The sequence below is a fragment of the Lutra lutra genome, chromosome 4 (assembly GCF_902655055.1).
Source record: "Lutra lutra chromosome 4, mLutLut1.2, whole genome shotgun sequence".
Lineage (NCBI taxonomy): Eukaryota > Metazoa > Chordata > Mammalia > Carnivora > Mustelidae > Lutra > Lutra lutra.
The window spans coordinates 36205591-36227855 of NC_062281.1; the positions used below are offsets into that span (position 1 = coordinate 36205591).

Consider the following 22265-nt stretch of genomic DNA (forward strand, 5'->3'; position numbering starts at 1 on the left):
TCCTGCTATAGGATAACCCACCACTTAGTTCCAGAGGTTCCAGGGAGTCTGAATTAGCTTGGAGGCCAAAGTATGATCTAGGTCTAGTTCAGAATAACCCTTAGCTTCTTTCTTGAACTATCCCAGGTATGGTGGAAAAACCCATCCTGAGGATTATCTTATTCTCCACTTAGCTACATTCTAAGGTGGCCCAGATCCAACAAGATTACTCAAGAACCCTACAGTTGGGGCTGCCCCTCCCTGTCTTCATAGGTGCTGTCACACTTCCTTAGCCCTCAGGCTGTTCCCTGTGTCAGTGCAGTGAATGGTAGATCTTCAAGGACAAACCCTCCAGACAATGACGCCCCACATCCTGTCCTGAGCACACTGGAAACGGAGGAGAACCCTTACTGTGTGTGCTGGGTTAATTGGATGACCCATCCTTCTGCTCAGAGGTGACAGCAGATGAGGGAAGCAGTCCGAGGCTGGCCTTCTGGAAAATGCTTGCTATTGGAAGACAGTGGTGACCTCCAAGCCCAGAGGAATCACTATAGGGTAGGACAAGACTAGCAAGTTCTACAAGCTCCATCTGTGGGTGTAGTCCCACTGGGACACTTCACAAAGAAAGCAGAGGAGGAAAAAAAAATGCCCATATAATTGCCTCTTGGGAAAGATTCCTGGTCACATTTTAGAAGCAAAGTTCACAGTGTAGTGATGCCAGTAGTTAAGAACATCCAGATTTCTTCTCAGTATCATGTGCTTTACAATTAGTTTGTGTGGAATGATGATGGCCTCTGATCAGCCTGACTCCCAGAGTGCTGGCACACTCAAAAGAGCTTGCATTTTCAGATCAAACAGACCCAGGTTCAAATACCGGGTTCATCCCATTCTACTTCTACTCTTGCGTCAATTTGATTATCTCCAATTTTGTCACCTGTAAGAGGGGATAGTACTTTCAACTCACAGCATTCATGTCAGGATTTAGTAAAAAAGTTAATACAAAAGACTTCCACACTGCTGGGCAAATGGAAGAAGGGGAGAAACACAGTTCTTTGCCCTCTTCAGCTGGTCTTATTGATGAAGGAGAGCAGTAAATTTAATGAATTCACAGTCTGAAGAGGTGGCAGGAACAGTGGCTCAACCAACAACAACAACAACAAAAAGTAAGGATATCTATAAAGCAGGAGGATAAAAAGAGAGTTATAGCGGGTTATTAAGGTAAAACAGGATCTGCGCATATTCGTACCCCAGTGTGGTGGTTTTATTTGTGATTTGGAAGCTGTTGTCATGCTGGGAGAATAATGAGAATGTTTCCTTCATGGACACAGACTTGGACACCATCAGGACCATGGTACAAAAGGCCAGTGGGAACTGAGAGGGCTCAGTAGATAGGGAAGTTGGCACTTATCAGTAAGAAATACTGCCAGTAATAATAACTTACTCCAGCTTCTATATGGAGGCTGGGAACAGGCCAAGATCATAGTTAGAACAGAGCATAGGTTCCGTGCTCTACTTACAGAAGGTTTTTTTTTTTTCCTTTCCTTATTTTTGAGATCAGAACAAAGAAACAATTGACTGGATATAGAAGTTACATGACAATTAAATGACATTTTGTTCAAGATAATTGTAGGATTTGCACTGTTTCCTTTTGACAGCTGATCAAAAGGAAATAAAAATTTGAAAGGCAATCTGCCCCCATGTAGATCAATAAGTAAGCTGCTACATTTAATTTGCTTCCTAGGATTTTGGAAGGCAGACGGAGGGAAATTTCCAGAATTTTCTCTCAGTTGACTCCATTGGCATTGTCCTATATAATTACTCCCACAGTGCTGCCCGTGGGTGGTTGTCATCTTCCACCACACTCAGAAGTTTATGGCTTCTCTCTAGGGCTTTCCTGGATTCTGATCTTAACCCCTAGTTAAGAACAACACATTCTGAGTACAGTCTTGAATTTTCTAGTATTTTTGAGGACTTATCAGATGTGTAAATACCCATTGGCTCCTTCTTCTTTCTAGAAATGATTTTTCTCTGTGCTGTTGACCTTCAGAAGCCTGGAGACTGATGATCTTTACGTTTGTATTTGTTCAAAGTCTTTCCAGGATGGGCCACAAAGATTGTTAATACCTTTGTCCTAAAGAGCTCTTGAAATTACAAGGTGAACCAAAACTCAGGATGTTGGTTGGAATGGTATTTGCCAATGGCAAGGCCTTACATATAGAAACCTAGACTTGAAGAAAGAACATTGAGGGTAAACGGAAGTTCCAGGAGCTAGTTTTTCAGCCAGTTCCAAGCTCTCTCTTTTCCTTCTCTTTTGATTACGTAGAAAATTTCATGGCCTTGCTAACAGCAGGAAAAAATTTTTTTTCGCATTTTACATGCTTAATATATTTTAATTTCCTAAAACAGTAACTACTTGCCAAAAAATATCCTGTCATTCTATGAGGAGGTGCCATTTGTCATCAGAAAACTTTTGAACTCTACAGAAACGTAAAATATCAAAGGTCATTTTTATATCCCCACAAGGCTCATAAAAACAATTAGACCGTAGTTCATGGGCTTTGTTTGGGTTGAATATGATTCCAGTCCTCAGAAAGGGATTTCTCGTTCACTTTTTGACTAATTACATCAGTTCAGTTTTAATTAGAAAAATAGAAACTATGTTAGGTATGTCACACAAAGGAGATTTAAAGGAGGGGACTGATTTTAAAAGTAAGGCCTGAAGGAACAAAAAGGGGGAGGCGGTTAACTCAGACATGAGAGTGTAAGTCTGCTACTACCGGAAGATACGAGCGGGGGTGCCCCAGGGTCCAGGCACATACTCATTGCAGCTACTGGAGTCTGCATCTGCTTCCAAACCTCCTGATGTTGCTGGAACAGCCAGCACCCCCTGGACCCAGGCTCCATCAAAACACACCCACCCCTCTGGACCTCAGCCGGAAGCAGAAGGGAACATGGCTTCTCTCCTCCAGACACACGCCCTTCCCCCACTCTCCTGTCTCCCACTGCCCTGATCCAGCTGGAAATCAGTTGGCAGGATTCTGGAGAGTGGAGCTTGTAGGGTCCATTCCCTGCAGAACAGAGCTGAGCACAGAAGGGAAGGAATGGAAATAAGGGCAAATAGGCGAGTGACTAGCTCATCTCTCTCCTTTGCACAGAGGTGAAATGCGTTCTAGATGAACCTGACAGAGAACAACCCAGTGTATCACTCCCTGCAGCCCCACTTCATGAATAAGGAGATGCTCACATGGCTTTTCATCCTGCAAAATATTTTACATTTTCAATAGCTTTCATTTATCTGATATTTAAGGTTGGGATCTGACTGCAAAAAAATCAAGCAATATATTCTGTAGTTTATCTTTTATAACTTGTTTCTTTGGAAGGTTTTAGAGGGAGGCAGCTGACATTGACCTGTGCTTTGATAGAGATGCCAGGTGATACAGAGATATTTGTCATTTAGTACTTACACAGCCTTGTGAGATAAGAATTACTTTTATCCTCCCAGAAAGCAATGTCTCAGAAAAAGCTTCACAGCTCTTCATTTCCAGAGTTGGGGCAAGAACTCTGCCTAACCAGTTTCCAGCCAGTATGTGGTGGCCTATCTCCTGGAAAACATTAAGAGTTTTTTGCTCACAACCCCGGAAATACCTGGATGTGGAGAGAATAGGATTAATAAAGAGGTTGCCAACGTATATTTCCCACTGTAATGTTACTATGAGATCAAAGAAACCGTATACACTCTGATGGGTGGAGATGCCTATCCTGAGCTTCTAGAGCTCTTTGCTTGAATCTCCTTATAGCACAGGGTTCTGTATGCCTTTTGTAGTGTTTCTTTGCTTGGACAAAACCCATGAGGAAGGCAGGGACTTAGGTGTGAGATTAACGTTGAGCTGATACCATCATCATCATCATCATCATCTCACCAGGGTAAACTGGGACTAGAGGAGAGAAAGATCTGTTTTGGAATGTGCAAAGCTCTGTCTGGTGAGGGGTTGAAATCTGAGCCTCAGTGAATCAAGAAACAGAGGTCCTAAATATAATAGACAAGGACATACAAATGATAGACACTTATGTGAAAACATGTTCAACCTGTCCAGTAGTTCAGGAGATAAAAATGCAAGTGATGGCAAGTTATTATTTGGTATTTATTAAGCTAGAAACAACAAATAAACAAATATATATGAATTTATGTATATGTTATATTTGACTTATATATATAAACATATATATATGTATATATACATATACATGTATATCTGGTACAGAGCTTATGAGGCTGTGGAGAAGTGGTATATTTGCTTCTTGCTAGTGGCAATTAAAACCATCAGTTTACTTAAAAGTCTGAAGAGTGGGGCACCTGGGTGGTGCAGTTGGTTAAGTGACTGACTCTTGGTTTCGGCTCCGGTCATGATCTCAGGATTGTAAGACGGATCCCTGCACTGGGCTCAGCGCTCAGCGTGGATTCTGCTTGAGATTCTCTCTCCCTCTCCCTCTGCCCCTCCCACTCATGCTCTCTCACTCTCTCTCTCTTCCTAAAATAAATTTTTAAAAAATCTTTTTTAAAAAAGTCTGAAGAGAAGTAGTATCAGCAGGCACAACAGTTTTCATAACCATCACTTAGTAATCGCTCTCATTAGAATCATTCTTAAGGATACAAGTCAAAGAAAAAAAGTCAGTGTATGACGTTTGTCTGTTGCTATTTATGATAAGGAAAGTCTAGAAGTAACTGAATTCTGCAAGAGCAGGGAATGGTTAACTATACTGTGCGTATCTGTTCGTTGGCATTTGCAGAACAACTGGAAGGGATAAATATGGAGACTTTGAAGGCTTGTAAAAGGTATTCATTAACCCATATTGAATGGGAAAAAATGGAAAACCTTTGGCTTCTAAAACATTTGGCTTCTGGATTTGAGTGCCAGCTCTGGCATAAATTGTCTAACTCTACAAATTAGGTCAGGCATCTCAAGCAAATGATGACCACTCTCCTAAGACTGAGTTTTCTCTAGCCCATAATAATGATTCTTACCTCATGCAGCCATTGTGAAGATCAAACAGATAATTTACACAAAGCCCTTAGCACAGTGCCAAGTGTAAAACAAACCCCCCAAATTCTATGTTTATTTTTTTATTTGTCAAATTAAAGGTTAGAAGAGAACATGGCGGGAGGGAAATGGGGGAAAGGTCTTGAGCAGCATAATGGAATGGTGGGGAATGTTTTATTTTTGAGCCTTTCTCTGTGTCACGTTTTATCCTTTTTATACTTGAGCACTTTAAAAACTATATTTAAGCCCAGGGCAAAGCCCTCCTCTCAGGGCCCCTCCTCTTCCCAGCAGCTGGAAAGCCAGATTTCCCAGCCTTCCCACAGCACTCAGAATGCAAACATTAAGCTGGGGAGTCCACCGCACAGATTTAAAATGGACGAATTGTATCTTTATACTGTCTGCAGCTGTTTTCGGAGAGACTGCTGTTCTTAGATGCCTGATTATTCCACACCTGTGAGGGGATAATATTGCTCCCTGAGAACCGAATCACGTTTGAAATTTCTGGTGTCAGACGGTTTTTAAAAAAATGGATGGCTTCGCGTTTCCGCAGAATGCGGCATTCATGGGAGGGGTCTTCCACCTGACCTGCTGGGGACAATGCCTCTTTCAGGAGGCCCGCCAGCCACAGTGAATGGGACACTCTGAAGCTCCTCTCTTTAGGGTTATTATTCTGAAATCCTCATTGTTGGCCATGCCCTCTTGGCAGCTGGACGCTAAATGCATCTTTCTATCAATTCAGTCTCTTTACTTTGGGGGGGGGGCAGGGGTAGCAGATTGGTTAAAGAAGCAAAAGCCAGCATAGCCACACTTTATTCCTGTGCACCTGCATTATTTATGCTGTCAGAAGCTCAAGGCAAGAGGCTGAAACCATAATTATTATTAGGTTGGGAACCACTAGGACGGGCAAAGAGACTCTTTTCATGGTGGCATGGAAACAAAATGACAATCGGGAAAGAACAAATTCTAAGGCATGAACTCCTAAAATGATCTACCAATTAACTGTGAAGAAAACGGCATCTTGATCGAGCACTTTATCTGCTCCCCAGGCTTCCCCAGCTTGTCTGCTAGCCACGTCAACTAAGGGGAAAATGCTGGTTCCATTAGGTTTGCTGGGCACCTCCGCAGAGGGAAGAACAGGGGTTTTCTGCGCTGGCACAGGAAGCCTTATCAGAAGCAGGCAGTTCAGGTTTGACCAAGGAACAGGAGCTGTCAGGAGTGCGGGGATGAGGCAGGGGCGTCCTAAATGGCTTCTGGGGTGCGGTGATTAAAATACCATCTTCCAATTTTGAAATGGATAGGAATTTTCTGGAGACCCGGTCATGAAGTAATGAAGAGATGTGTGGATGTTGTTTTTTGGAGATACTTTTCTGAGTAGACTCACTAGGTGATCTTCAAGTCTCCAGTTTTAGGCAGTAAAAATGGGCAAGCAGCCGACTTTTCTGTGGCTCAATCTGGACAAATCTGATAATGAAAGACATTCTGAAGATGTCTGAGGTCTGGGGAGGATGGATTTGCTGAGGTTCGTCATGTGATACTGTACATCATGCAAGGTGTGTCCTGAGCCCACCTAGGGCCATTTGCATAGTGGTCTTTGTGCCAATAAAAGACACATTTGTTCCATGATCAGCATGTGCTGCCTTTAGAATCAGAAAAAAATAAAATCTTAAAAAAAAAAAAAGAAATTTTAAATGAACATTACTTTAAAAATGTTAATTGATCTTTATCTTAGAGCTCAGATGACTTAGGCTGCTCTCCTCACCCACCAGCTGTGTGTCCTTGAGCAAGGGCTCAGTTCCATTGCTATATTGGCTTACGAAGCCCCCACACGCAGCTCCACAGTCGCTCACTCCCGGTGCGCCACTCAATCCTCTCAGCATTCTGCCGTCCTGGCCCCTTTTCAGCCCCTCTAACATGCCAGGTTACCTCCCAGCCCTGAGGGTTCAAACTCACTGTTTTCTCAAGTCTTATAATTCCTCGGCTTGTCTCCCTCCTCTCTTTTTCACTCATGGGTTATGGTCATGGTCTCAGGGAGCTTCTCTCTGAAATCCCAGGCAGAGTTAGGTCCTCCTGGGCTAGCACCAGGGAGCTCTTCTGTTGCACAAACTATTTATGAAATGTTGTAATTCTTCATGGCTGTCAACTCCATGAGGCCAAGGTTGGTGTCTTTCTTATTCACTGCTGCATTTCCCCTGGCCTAGCACAGTGCCTGGCACACAGAAAGCACTCGCTGAAGATTTTTAAATGAATGAATGAATCAAGCTCGATGATCTCCAGGGTCTTTTCCAGTTTTGAGAAATGAATGACACTAATTCAGTGAAGGACAAAGATGTGCTGATTGTATTTGTATTAGAGCTCATTCGCTTTCAAAGGATGGAACACCCACTCTAGCTGACTCTGCAAAAAGTGGAACCCATGGAGGAACTGTAGGGACTGGAGAGGCCCCAGGGGAGCTCAGAGGCTGTAACCGCGTTCTCCTGCTTTGCGCCTCTGACTCCAGACCCCTCCTCTCCTTCTTTTGGAAGGTCCCACTGTTACTCATTCCCAAGTGGATCACTTTGTCAGAATTTTTCCTTTCATCTTGACTCCTGATTCTGCTCCTTGGGTGAGGGTTACCCTCACTACCCCCACCCCAACCATTGCTTCTCCCATCCCTGTTTCAGCAATCTCTACTGGCAATGGAGGATTTCATAGTAAAATCCCTTACAAAAAGTTGTTTGGAGAAAAGGCGAGCATGAAGTCTTGTTGCTCCACAAATGTTTCTGAACGCCTTCCAGCCCTGGGGGCACAAGCGCATCTAGGCACTGTGGGCTCTTGCTTCTTCTTGATGAGGTTGCTGATACCACGGCTGAGCTCTGGGGATACTGGCAACTTAACATTATGGGAAACTTACTGATTAAACATCCCATTTTACAAGTAAAAAAAAGTCAAGGCCCTAAAAGCTTTGGTGAGGAGCGTGACTCACAGACTGTTTTGGTGGTGGTGGTGAGGGGCTGGGATTTGGGGATCTCCTGAATCTCCACCCAGTGTCCTTTTAGTGGTCACTGTGCCTCTTGAGAGAGAACCTATATTTTGGTTGGTTGGTTGATACCAATATGACAATGCTGTGGCTTCCCACAGGTAAGAGTACAGGAAACTAAAACAGCCTCAAGGTGGGTTCAATAGGACAGCCATCCAGAATGGCTTTGGCCATGAACCATCTCATCCCAGCCAGTCGGAGAATGTACCCTTTCCTGTAATTCTGGGTCAGATCCTAACTGAAGATGATAGCAAGACAGCAGTGTGGTCCCTTGGTTTCTTTTCTTGCTTGCCATTCAGCATGTTCTCTGACCTGAGCCACATTCAGGCCAGCTCTTGAAAATAGTGTTATTGTAACACAAATCATTTTGTAGATAGAATTTCTAGAATCAGAGGACTTGATGGAATGACCAAAAGTCAAGTAGGGCAACCCTTTGCCTTCTGGGAAGATTGCTGTCAAGACACTACAGCAGGTTTTCTAGTAGTGGGTTTGCTTCCAGTTGGGAGGGGCATTTCCCTCCCTTAAGGCCTCATGGCACTTTGCTTTGCTTCTCTTGGGATATGTGCTTTCTTCCTTTTTCTGTCTTACTAGCTCCTTGAGTCTACACTCATCTTCATCTCCTCTGTAAAGTCTTGCTTAGAAGGTGTGCGCAGCACAGTTTCTCACCTGTATTAGTACCCCATTGCTGCTATAACAAATTTTCCCAATTTGTTGTCTAACAGTTCTGGAGGTCAGCAATCTGAAATGAGTCTCACTGGGGTACACTCAAGGTATAGACAGAGCGGTGATCCCTTGTGTAGATTCTAGAACAGGATGAGCAGGGTCCACTTCTGTTTTAGTGAGTCTGGATGCTATAACAAAAATATCTGAAACTGGGTGGCTTATAGAGCACAGAAATATATTTCTCCCAGATCTGGATGCTGGAAGTCGAAGATCAGGGTGCCAGAATGGTCATGAGAGGGCCCTTTTCTAAGGTTGCACACTTCTTGCTATATCTTTAGGTGGTTAAAGGGGCAATGGGGCTCTTTGGACCCTTTCTATAAGGGCTTCATCCTCATGACCCAATCACCTCTCAAAGGCCCTGCCTCCTAATACCATCACATTGGGGGTTAGGTTCTTGACAAATGGATTTTAGGGGAGCATGAACATTCAGATGACAGCAATTTCCTTTTCTTTACCAGCTTCTAGAGGCTGCCTGCATACTTGGCCCATGGATCCTCTCTCTGTATTCAGAGCCAGCAACATTGGGCCAAGACCTTTTTACAAGCTGCCATCTTTCTGCCCGTCTTCCATTTTTAAGAACCCTCGTGATTACATTGGGTTCATCAGAGAAATCCAAAATAGTCTTTCTATTTTAAGGTTAGCTGATTGGCAACCTTAATGCACCTGTAATATGTAAAATAACATACTCACATGCTCCTGGGATTAGAAGAGAGAGGTCTCGGAGGGTGGGGAAAAGGGAGCGTATCAATCTATGATGTTATCCAAACACAATAAGTGAAATTAGCAGTCTGATAATTAAGACAATAGTCAAGAAGACGGATACCTCCTTTAGTAAAATGTCTTTCTAAAAACTTGTAATCAATCATTTTTTTTCTGTAATTGAATTAGGTTTTATATGCACCAGAGGAAGTAGTTATGCTCTAAATGTTCTAATTAATTATTGTGCTACATTAAGATTTAGATACATTTGATTTTATTAAGGCAAGATTCACATATTTTATAGTGTTAGAACATTTGTTCTATAGTAGCATTTTTAAAAACCTATAAATTTGCAGTTCTTGGAATATGTGGTATGTGCTTTTTTTGGGATGGCATTTTTAGAAGTGAAGCTAATATCGGCAAATTAATAAACTAGTGTCCTATTTTCACTCTTTTATGAGGAATAAATAATTTAATAGGCTAAAGAGGATTCTTTGCTGTGGTTTTAACTGTCATTAAATGCTACTAAATAGAAATATAGGCTATAGAAATAGAGATTCATAGTTCTGATATTAAGAACTATCATAATTTACTCTTTAAGGAATTCAATGAAAACAGAAAGTCACACTCTAAGTAAATTAGTTTTTTTAGAAAGCACTACTTAGGGTAAACTGGACCTTAATAAGCACCTCTGTTAATTATTATTTAATTAATTGTGAATATTAGCTTTGTCTCTTGAACTATAGCAGATGCACTACTTATTTGAAAATCATTCTTTATAACCACCTTGCAAGGTAGTTATTCATGTTTACATTTCACAGATTAAAAAAAAAATCAAGGCTCAGAGAGGGTAAGTAAATTGTCCAAAGTCAACGAGATAAAAAGTCATATTGGGGAAGCCTACATTTAAGTGAGTGTACCCGATCCCAAAGCTCATACTCTTTCCATTCTAACATGGCAAAAATCCTTGATGCCAACAATTTGCACAAAAACTCAGCAAAACGTATGACTTCAGGCTGAAGATGAATTTCAGGATTGCTTCCCTCTTGTTGATAGGAACTGCATTTTCAACAGGCGCCACAAAGAAACCATCTAGATTCTTCACTCCTTTTGGGTTTATTTCCTTATCCCTTGGAAGTAGGAAATAATAGAATCCTTGATGATTTGTGAAAGTCAGGCTTATAAATGTGCAACAGTATCAGTCTGACAGCAAAGAAAGAGTTATGGTTCTAAAGCAATCTTTCTAAAAAAGCAAAACCAAAGATCTTACTACAACATTTGCTTTAAATGTATTAGATGCTGCTGATGGAAAAGTGGCATTTTGCAGCTTTTCTTTTGTATGGGAAATTAAATATAAAGATGATTTGTGGACAGTTTTTGCATAAAACGAAATCGTTAGTTTGCTATGAGAAATTCTCTCTCTTTGAAAAAAGAATTTATTTCTCTCATTCAATCTATGAAAAGGCAGGCAGGGTGAAAGAAAACGCCATTTTTATTCTTTGAATGATTTTGTTGTCTCTTTTCTCTTTTCTCCTATTTCTTTATCTTCAAGCCATGTGATTCCTCAGTGTCTAGAAAGACTTTAAGGAGTCCTTCATGAATACTATAACTAAAGAGTAGTAGTTTCATTATTTGGAGAAATGAAGAGCTGTTATCTAGGACTTCTTCTGCAATGCTTTTGGATATATTACAATTTGTTTTCTTCTCTAAAGGATTCCTGGGAGTTTCATGAAATTCCACAAGTTTATTTAACATGTAGCACTTCCTTGCACAAAATCCCCAACTTTTAAAAAAAATTTTTTTTGAAATAAACACTACATCCAGCATGGGGCTCAAACTCAAGATCCCAAGGTCAAGAGTCACATGCTCCATCGACTGAGCCAGCCAGGTGCTTAAACAAGGTGTCCCCTTCCCAGGATAGTTCATTAAGCGTCTGTCTTCAGCTTTGGTCATGATCCCAGAGTCCTAGGATGGGGTCCTGCATTGGGCTCCTTGCTCAGAGGGGAGACTGTTTCTCCCTCTGCCTGTCACACCCCCTGCTTGTGCTCTCTCTCTGTCTGACAAATAAATAAATAAAATCTTCCCAAAATGGGGCGCTTGGGTGGCTCAGTGGGTTAAAGCCGCTGCCTTTGGCTCAGGTCATGATCCCAGGGTCCTGGGATCGGGCCCCGCATCGGGCTCTCTGCTCAGCAGGGAGCCTGCTTCCCTTCCTCTCTCTCTCTGCCTGCCTCTCTGCCTACTTGTGATCTCTGTCTGTCAAATAAATAAATAAAACCTTTAAAAAAAATCTTCCCAAAAAATGTTTTTAGGGACTTTCCCTTTCTCACTCTTTCTCCCCTCAACCGCCACAAGTCCAGAGAAAAGTAATGTAGAACTAGAACGGCAGCTTTTCTCCATGAAGGCTTCAGGACCCAGGCTTCTTCCAGCTCACTTCACCATCCATCTCTAGGGTATATAGCCCACCTCCCCATGGTTCACAGTGGTGGCCATCGCCTCCATGCTCCCAAGCAGTAGGATGGTAAACGGAATTAAAAAGAAAAGTCTAAGGGTTCAGATGAGTTTGTTTGCTTATTTATTTTTTTCAAGGAAGTTCCTAGAAGCAACATGTGACATATCTATTTACATCCAATCCACTTGTCCTTAAGCCACAGAGCTACAAGGGAGGTTGGAGAAGTCTTTATTCTGGGCAGCCATTTCCCGGCTAAGGATTCTATTTCTATGAAGGAGAAAATGGATATTGGGGGACAACTAGCAGCTGCAGACATAATAGCTGCTCCTTTAGATCTCTGAAGGGCCATAATGTGAACCAAAGGATTCTATTTACTCTTTGTAACATCAAGGAGCAATGTAGAAGTGATAGGAAAGGGACATTTGGGTCATTATAAGGGAGAACTTTCTAACAGCTGGAACATTCCTACAATGGATGACTTGACATATTGTAGTGGAGAGCTCATTCTAGCAGCAGGTTGGAAGAGAGATAGGACTGGGTGACCACTAAGATATCTTCTAGTCCAAGAACCTGTGAAATCTATTATTTCTTAACATCTGTAGGACCCATAATGATGTCTTTATTAAAAATTACAGATATTAGTGATTTTTTTTTTCTTGCTCATACTTCTAGGTGCTTATAAATTCTATTAATTTGTTTAAAGAATCAACTCTGGCTTTCTCATTTTCTCTATTGCACATTGTTTTCAACTGAATTAATTTCTGCTGTCTCTATAATTTCCTTCCTTTTACTTTCTTTGTTTTACTTTGCCCTTTTTCTCCCTAACTACTTGAGGTAGAGACTTAGGGTGTGGATATTCAGCCTTTTAAAAAATTAAATGCTTCAAAAAAATAAAATCTTTAAAAAAAGCGGGGGACACACCTGGGTGGCTCAGTCTGTTAAGGGGCTGCCTTCGGCTCAGGTGATGATCCTGGGGTCCTGGGATCGAGTCCCACATTGGGCTTCTTGCTCAGTGGGGAGCCCGCTTCTCTCTCTGCCACCTCTGCCTTTGCCACTCTGCCTGCTTGTGCTTGCTCTCTCTCTGACAAATAAATAAATAAAATCTTTAAAAAAATTAAATGCTTGTATTGGTTCAGGGTCAAATGAAATAGAATCATGAAAGTAAACCCTAGAGCACAATACAAAGGTGCTATTCATACCACTGTTTTCAGTGACTGCCCAGTCACCCTGGGAAGACTAGTTTTAGTACAGCTCTCCTTGTCTCTTGCCCTGATCTCTGCTATGCTGTCTGTCACATTTGGTATCACACCCAACTGTTAGGCTTCACTCATTTTTTGCTGATTGGGCTAGTATTTCTTATGATGCTCTGGGGCATAAATTGCTCCATAATCATCCAGTTACATTCATCAAAGGGGTTTTAAGGTCAGTCTTTGAGGTTTGTTCTGACTCCAAGAGGGCTCTTTTTAAGCTGCCTCTTAGCTGGTTCTTTCTGGTAAACTACTGGTCTGCAGGTTAGCTTTTGCCCTTTTCTCAGCCTCCTATGAATTTTTACCACCCAAATCTCCATTGTTTTCAAGAGCACCCTTAAACTTGAACTTCCCCACACTCTATTTCAAATAAAGTCATTTCCTTTGGGAAGATCGTCAGAGTATTCTTATGGACTGCCTCTGAAAAAAACTCTGAATAACTACTCTCGTCACTGGACAATGGTGGTAGCTTCTGGGCTTCTCAGATAGCCTCTGACTTAGACTCTCTGTCCTACAAGTGAACTGGGTTGAGACCAATAAGGCCCTGGCATTTTTATTTTTTTACCTACTGTACCTGGAGTAGAACCTATTCTCTCCATGAGTGGGGCTGAGGTAGAGGAAGGGAGCAGCCAACCTGTTAGCTGTACTCATCAAGAATTAATACCAGAATAAGAGAAATGCTGATGGCCTGCCTTTTCCATTGAGGCTCTATATCCTTTGATTGAGGTAGAAGGAGCTCTATCTTATTGGTCACAACTTCCCAAGTTTAGCTTCCATCAAACTGAGCTGAGGGACTGGGGAGGAAGTGGGTCATGACTCAAGTGCCACAGACTCTCAATGTCTTATCAAGTTTAGTACATTTTCTTGAATAAATGTTTCTTTGTTGGCTGTATGTCGTAAATAAGATTTTCAGAGACTTCATGATATTTTAAAGTATTTTTCACTGGTTATACTTGTTTCACTGGGGAGCAGGTCCATGGAGTTCCTCGAAGTGCCATTCTAAAAGTAGAACTTTGTGTGTGTGTGTGTGTGTGTGTGTGTGTGTTTTAACATATCTACACATTTCCATTAGTGCGTTTGGTGCATGCAAGTTTTGATGCATGGTATTTTGTTGCTCAGTTCAAAATATTTCTAAATTGCAATGTAACCTTTTTAATGCGTGGGTTACTTAGAAATGTATTGCTTGGTTTCCATTTAGAGGTTTTCTATTTGTCTTTCTAATATTGATTATTAGCTTTTCTCCACTGTGTACAAAGAATATACTCTGTGATTTTGATCATTTACAATGTGTTGAGACATTCCTAGGGCCCAGCAGGTAGTCAATATAGTTAAATAGATTTGAGGAAAAAGATGTGTATTTTGTAATTGAGATTATCCTTCATATGTTAATTAAGCCAGGTTGGTTAATTTGTCATTGAAATATTCTATATTTCTACCTTTCTTTCCTATTTGTTTTATGAGTTATTGAGAAAGATATGATAAATCAGTACTATGATTATGGCTTTTTCTACTTCTATCTTAATGTTATTTTATTAAGTGCATATACATATTTAGAAAAGTGAATTATGAAGTTTTCCTCTATATCTCTAGTAGTATTTCTTGCTTGTATGGCTATCAACTACTATTTCTTGATAGTAATATAGCTACACCAGCTTTTGCTTGGTAGTTTGTATATCACTTCCCATTTCTTATATTCAGGAAAGTTAGAATTTGCTTATTAACACAATCTGACGTTTGTGGTCTTTTAACCAAAATATTTCATCAGTTTTGGTAATGATTTATGTTTGAGATTAAATCTTTGATGTTACTATTTATCCTATTATTTTCTTTCTTTTCTTTCTTCCTTTCCTGCTTCTTTTGGGCATCGAGTAATTTTAAAAATGATTTTTCTAATCTATTAGTTTATTAGCTATGCATTTTTCTTTTATTCTTTTAGTGGATACAAGGATTGCACTGTGAATCCTTACCTTATTAGAAACTTATTAATTAGTATTTTTATCAGAGTACAAGAATCTTAGAACATCTTTATTCTATCTATCCTCTCTTACCTTCTGTGCTAACTTAGCCCTATATTTTGAATCTACATATATTTTAAGCCCCACAAGACATCACTTTAGAAAGTCAGTAATCATTTAGATTTATCTATATAACAATTGCCCTTTCTATATCTCTGTGTTTCCATCTGAGATTATTTCTTTCTCCCTAAACAACTCTTTAGAAATTTATTGTAATTCTTTTGAAACAAATTCCCTCAGTTTTTGACTGAAAATGTCTCATGTTATCGTCATTTAAAAAATGTAATTAAACTTTTATTTTGCATTAAGTGTAGATTCACATGCAATTGAAAGCACCAATACAGAGAGAATCCAAATATCTTTTATCACTTTCCCTTAAAGGTGACATTTTGCAAAACAATAGTGCAATATTAGAACCAGGACACTGACATTGATACAGAAGTTGTCAAGGTGTAGAATTTTCATCACCACAAGGATCCTTCATGTTGTATTTTTACAACGTAAGCACTTCTCTACCACCCATAGCCAGTTTAATCTCTGGAAACCACCAATCTGTTTTTCATTTCTATAACTTTGCCATATCAATAATGTTATATAAATGGATCATATAGTATGTGACCTTTTGAGATTGGTTTTTTCACTCAGGAAAATTCCCTGGATATTCACGCAGGTTTTTGTGTGTATCAGTAGTCTGTTCCATTTTAGTATTGAGTAGTATCTCAAGGTGTAGATATACTAAAATTGTTTATCCATTTACCTATTGAAGGCATCTGGGGACACCTGGGTGGCTCAGGTTGTTAAGCAGTAACTCTTGATTTTGGCTCAGGTCATGAGCTCAGGGTCTTGGGATCCAGCCCCACACTGGGCCCCGTTGTCAGCACAGAGTCTGTTTGAAGATTTCTCTCTCCCTCTGCCCCTCCCCCGACTTGGGTGAGTGCACACACACAGACACATGATCTCTCTCTCTCTCAGATAAATAAATAAATCTTAAATGAAAAAAAGCATCTGAATTATTTCCAATTAGTGACCATCACAAAGTTATAAACTTTTGTGTACAAGCTTTTAACTTAAGTCTTCATTTTTCTGAAATACCAGGAGTACAACTACTGAGTCATATGGTAGTTGCCTGTGTAATATTTTTGAAAACTGCCAAACCATTTACCATAGTGACTGTGTCATTTTACAACCCCACCAGCAATGTATGAGTGATTCAGTTTCTTTGCATCCTTGCCAGCATTCAGTATCCTCACTACTTTTTATTTTAGTCGTTGTGTGATAGTTGTGTAGTGATATCTCATTATGGTTTTGTTTTTTTTTTTAACTTGCATTTCCCTAATGGTTAATGATGTTAGAAAATCTTTTCATGTGCTTATTTGTCATCTGTATATATTCTTGGGGGAAATGTCTCTTCTTGTCTTTTGCTGATTCTCTAATTAGATTGTTTGTCTTACTGTTGAGTTTTACTATTAAAAAGTTTTCTGTTTTGCCTATAAAGTTAATATGACTTTATGGTCTCACTGCTTTTAAGAAATTTTGTCTTTGTCTTTAGCTTTCAGCAGGTTGGTCATTATGTATTTATGTGTGATTTTCTTTTAGTTATCCTGTTTGGGTTATATAGGGCTTCTTAAATCTGTTGTTTTGTAAATTCTGGAAATGTCTCAGCCAATTCTCTTCAAATATTGTTTCTGTCCTACCTCTTTTCTCTTCTTTCCTCTTCCAAATGCACATGTTAGCCTTTTCATCATGTCGCACATGTCTCTTACATTGTTTTCTGTGTTTCCCATTCTTTTCTTCTTATACTTCAGTCTAGATAGTGTCTGCTGACCTACCTTTCATTTCACTATTTTTCTCTTTTGATATATCTTCCGTACTCTCGAACCAATCTATTATGTTCTTAATTTCAGTTATTGTACTTTTCAGTTCTTTATTGGAATATGTTCCTTTTTCATGGATTTAATTTTTTTTACAGGTGGAATTATCCTTCTGGCCATTTATTTTCTTGAACATATTAAAATTACAGCTATTTTTAATTCCCTGTCTGATAACTACAAAAGGGGAATCACCGTTGGATCTGTCTCTACTGTCTATTTTTTCCTCTTGGATTTTGGTCAGTTAGACCTATCTCTTGGCATGATTAATGATTTTGGATTGAAGTGGAAGTGGTGTGTGAAAAATTACAGAGGTTCTATATGCTGTCATCTTTCTTTAAATCTTTAATTTTTTTTTTCTAGAAGATAGTTAGAATAGGGGCAAATTACCTTGATCCAACTAAGCATTGTAAAATTTCTAGGATGGGTCCTGGTGTTTGTGAGGGTGCCTCTATCTCCTGTTTTCCACTACTTCCATGGCACAGCCTTTGAGTTAGGAGGCTTGAAAACTCGGGGTGTTGACCAGTTCCAACTCCTTGGAGAATCCTGAACTCTAATTTTTATCTCCCCAGCACTATAAGACTGCTAAACTCTCCCTTCATGTTTTAATGCTCTTTGCTGCAGTTTTATGTTTTACTTCTTGTTCTTTTGCTTAACATCAGTTAGGAATTGGCAAATACTTCAATGGGAAAACAGTTCAGGAAGTTAGTATCACTTCTCTCTGATACCTTTTTTTAAAAATCAGGATCTCAATCCCAAAAGTCCTCTGTGCTTTTAAATATTTGTACTCCTAATTTTTATCTCTCTAGTCTCCGAGAGTGCTAGAAGCCCCACACCACTTAAGAATTATCAAATAATTTGAGGAGAAAAGCAACAGATAATGTGGAGAATGTTGGGCTTCTATGAATAGATTTTTCCTTTTATCTGAGATCTTGGAACTTAAGGATTTTTCTGCCTTTGCTGCTCTTTGATGCCTTCCAACCACTTTTTTTTTTTAACTCCAGCTTTTATTGCTATCTCAGTGAGAATATTGGCTTGAACACATGAAACTCCATCATAATGAGCAACAGAAGTTACCCAAGCGAGTTCAATCCAAAGAGTTGCTTCAGTGAAAACTATAATAATTTGGGCACAGTTTTATTCAGATATTTTTACTTTGCACTTTGTCCATTTTCCTTGATTCAAATCTTCCTGATTAGATTTTTTTTTTTTTTTTTTGCCATATTACTCATTAGGCCAAAACTAGATTGAGATCATTAGAGTTCTCAGATACAGAAAAGATAAATTGGCCTTCTTTCCCTCATAAGAAATCGAAAATAAAAACAATCCTCATGTATAAAATAAACACAAGAAACAATTCAGTTCTTTCTAAAAATACATCAAATGTAAATTATTTCCCAGAATTTATGAAGCCAGGCTTTCCAGGTATAGATCCTGGCTCTGTCATGTACTAGGTAGGCAAGGTACTTGTCATCTCTATGCTTAGGGTTCATCAGCTGTGAAATGTGAAAAAGAGAATAACACCTGCCTCCTAGGGTTATTGTAGTGAATGATTTAATATCTCTGCAGCACTTAAAACAATGCTTCACATGTATTAAGTGCTCAATTAATGTCACTTACTATAAAAGATTATCCAACATCAACAGTAATAGCCATAAAATACATCAGTATATAATTTATGAACACTCATGAGAAGTATTCATGATTTAGTAGAGATAAGTTTGATTTACTTGGGAAATTTATTTGAACCCTTTCATTGCTAGAAAATTTTGTGATAACTCCACAGTTTTATTTTTATTTTTCCTTCCTTTGCCTTTTTGGGGCATTGAGGGGAGGCTCACTCTTCTCTGTTAGGGGGGAGAAAAAGGAACCATTTCTTTCTGTTGCTCAGCAGTGATTTCCCAATAGTTAAGACACTCAGCATTTACTGAGCACTCTTCGTGAGTTGTAGAAATGAATAAGAGTGTGTCTTTTGCCTCTAAGTCTTTGTAGACTTATCAGAGTAGGAAGGACAAACCCAAAATGACATACACATTAAGCCATCTAACCTATGGCAGGGAGTCAGAATTTTAGAATACGTTAACTTTATAACCCTCACAACAATCTTAGGATGTAGGCACTGGTGATCAGAGGATGGAAGTAACTTGCCCAGATGAGATTTGAACCCAGTGTCTCCAAAAAATAGCTCCACGGCCTTCCCACTAATGTTAAGATGGGGAGACAGGAACATTTTTACCTAGAAACATAAAATAAAAGTCCGTCTATAGTTTTCTACTCAGAGACCCATACTACCTGTTATTTTAGGTGTGTGAACCTGAGTCAGACTCCTTCTTTGGTATTTATCAATTATTTCCGGGAAAGTGGTCAAACTAATAATAGGCAGCCTTGACGTTCATACAGCAAGTGAAAACTACGGTGCAGAACTATTTTTGAATGGGTATTTTTAAGTTCAGTGAATCATTTTCACCTAAAAAAAATGAGTTGTCATTCAAAAAGTAAAGGGACATATATTCCCTCAATGTGATGGGGGCTGTGAATGGAGAAACCCTTTTCTGTATTTCCTATAATATTTTCAACTACATCTGGATTAATTAGCCAAATTGGTAGAAACTTTTGGCTCCAAAGAGATTATCACCGCAATTTCAACGCAGCAGGTGACTGGTAGCTTCTTTAGCTAAGAAGAATTTCTAATCCTAGGTAGTTTGCAAAGTGAAAATGAGTGATAACAGGTGGCAAGCATTCTACCGAAAGAAGGATTTAAGCGCATCTACCTTTCATTTGGAAGGTCAGTCCACTGAGTATTCTAACTTATAATGAGTTTAAGCCCAAATCAATATATAGTAAGGTATACCTAGTCTTAAAAATGATCAAAAATTCAAAACGAAAAGGTGTTAGATTTTTGCTAAATTTCAAATGAAAGCCCTTGAATTGTCGGCATTTTCAGAACCAAGAACTTCTTGTTTCAGAGGACATCACCTATCGGCAGAGCTGGGTACTGCAGCTTTCCTCAGGCTCGAGCTGCAGAAAGAGGAAGAGTTAGGCAGCCAAGGATCTAGAGTCCGAGAGGTGTTAAAGCAGGCAGCTCATGGGAGGTGGGGCCCTGGAAGTCTGGAAGGACCTGCTTTCCCTCCTCTCTGCCCATCCACGCATTACTATGATATGCATTTCTGAACAGAAACCCAGAACGATAGCTGGAAGAAACTGCAAAACGATGAATTGTGGCTGTTGCAGAAATCTGACCCGGGTGAGACCTCCCCATCCATCTAGATGGACATTGGGTTCAATGAGCCCCTTGTTGTTGTGCCGACAGGTAAATTCCCGCCTGTTCGGTCTCTGAAATCACTGTAGCATGGCAGCTTGATTTGACTTTTGCCCTGCTACAGCTAATAGCATCAGGAGGGTAGCTGTTCAGATGCAAATCTGTCTTTTCTCCCAGTTGGGGCTGGTACAGAAGTGGAAGAAGAGGAAGCTGGAATACGAGGATTTTAGAGCCACGGTTTGGACATTGGTCTTATTGTTCAACAAGAAGCAGTTTCTGACAATGAAGAGATTTCCTTCTTTTCAAGTGGCTCAGGTGGTTTAGCTTCCTTTTATATTTTGGAGCACCCTGGAGCAACTTTTTTTTTTTAAGAGCCAGAATAGAGATCCTGATGACACTAGCATGGAAAGGTCCTTCGTTTGGGTCCCGAGAGCAGGCTCTTTCCCCTTGCCTTTTAGCCCTTGTGCCCTCTGAATGAGTATACATGTTCTGCGTGTATTTTCCAGAATACCTTCATTTCGTTTTGTTTAATTGACTTCCTGTTAATAGAGAGGGAGGAGACCCTGGGAAATAAGCACGTGGGCTGAGTTAGAAATACGCGGGGATGGTGCTGAAGGAAATGAAGCTGAAGTTAGAAAATGTGCAGGACCCTGCAGGACGGTGTCTTTATTCCCTGCTCTAGGCTGTCACTGCAGTCGGCAGTCTGTGGGGCAGTCCCCCATTTACTCTGCCCAGAGCCCCAAACGGCTGTGCCTGGGAGCATTAGAAGGAGAGGATTTGGCCCCTGTAGGGTGACCTCCACATGAGGGTCTAAACGCGTTCTAAATGTACTCACGAGGTCGTTTTAAAGTGGTGCCGTTTTACTACTCGTCATTCTTGCATAGACATTTTATAGTGCGGGACTCCGGCATTCATCCCCCCTTCCCCTCACCGCTCCCCCCACCCCATCCCACTCCGTGTCGGGGTCGTTAGATCCTCTCAGCCGACTCTGAGCCACTACGCCTGTGTTTCTTTTATTTCTTTCCATCGCTAGCGCGGTCTCAGGACCTCGACGTGGATTCTTGCGGGGTCAAGACATCTTTTCTTCTAACTCCCCTTGAGTTTCTGTTTTTATCCCTTTGCTTACAAATAGCTTTAATTAGCTCAGAAAACTACCGCCCCCCACCCCCAGGATTTTTCAGTTTCTCTCCTTCTGCTCCAGAGAGAGACACGCATGCTTCGTTCTGGTGATAAGGAGACCAGTGGCAACTTCAGAGCGACAGATGCATTTTCCTGCAAAGGAACTATAACGAACAGACACCAAAGTCTTAAAGAGGAAAGTTGTAGGCAACGTTTGAGTCGCAGCCTCTGAGGTTGAGGGTGTTGGGGAGCTGTCCGTGATGATTGTGGGGTGCATGTGTACAACCACGCACACACACGTGCACACACACACACACACACACACCCTACAGTGACAGATGACCTATTGAAATAATTTCAGAGCCGGTCTGTGGTTGCTACGACAACCAATGCTCTCTTGGCTTTCATCTGGCCATGTGACAGGGACTTTGACGTCAGCTGGAGGCAGAGTCTGTGGCTGAGTCCACACAGTCAAAGGCCTGGGAGAATCTGGTGGATGCTGGCCGCTGCTGCTGCTGCTTGCTCTACTCCTGCTGCTGCTCCTACCGCCGCACCCCTGCTTCCCCCGGGGCCGCAGAGCATGGACTGTTAAATCTTGCACTTCTTTGGTGTGAGGTAATTAGCCTGCTTTATACACAGTAGTTATATGTTTTATAGATGACTGTGGTCCCCCCCCCCTTTTACCTCCTACAAGTTTATAGTCATGAGCAATGATTGTTGTACCAGGGGGAAAAAATGTGAAGCAGCTTCTAGTTGCTAATTTTGTGCGGAGTCTCTGGAATTCGGTTAAATTTGGATTAATGTTCTCCGAAGTAAGTTAAAATATAATCGCCTTTCTTGCTCAACACTTGC

At 40.6% G+C, this 22265-nt stretch overlaps 1 protein-coding gene across 7 annotated transcripts in view; it reads left to right on the forward strand.

Annotated features, from left to right (window-relative positions):
* Positions 1–22265, forward strand: part of NCALD (neurocalcin delta) — a 388261-nt gene that overhangs the window by 290012 nt on the left and 75984 nt on the right. The window contains exon 1 of one of the 7 annotated variants that reach the window (XM_047725825.1): positions 21860–22028. The exons of the other annotated variants lie outside the window; for them this stretch is intronic. The gene's annotated coding sequence lies outside the window, so the exon portion shown is untranslated. Of the gene's footprint in view, positions 1–21859; positions 22029–22265 lie in introns of those variants that run through there. 7 annotated transcript variants of the gene reach the window in all.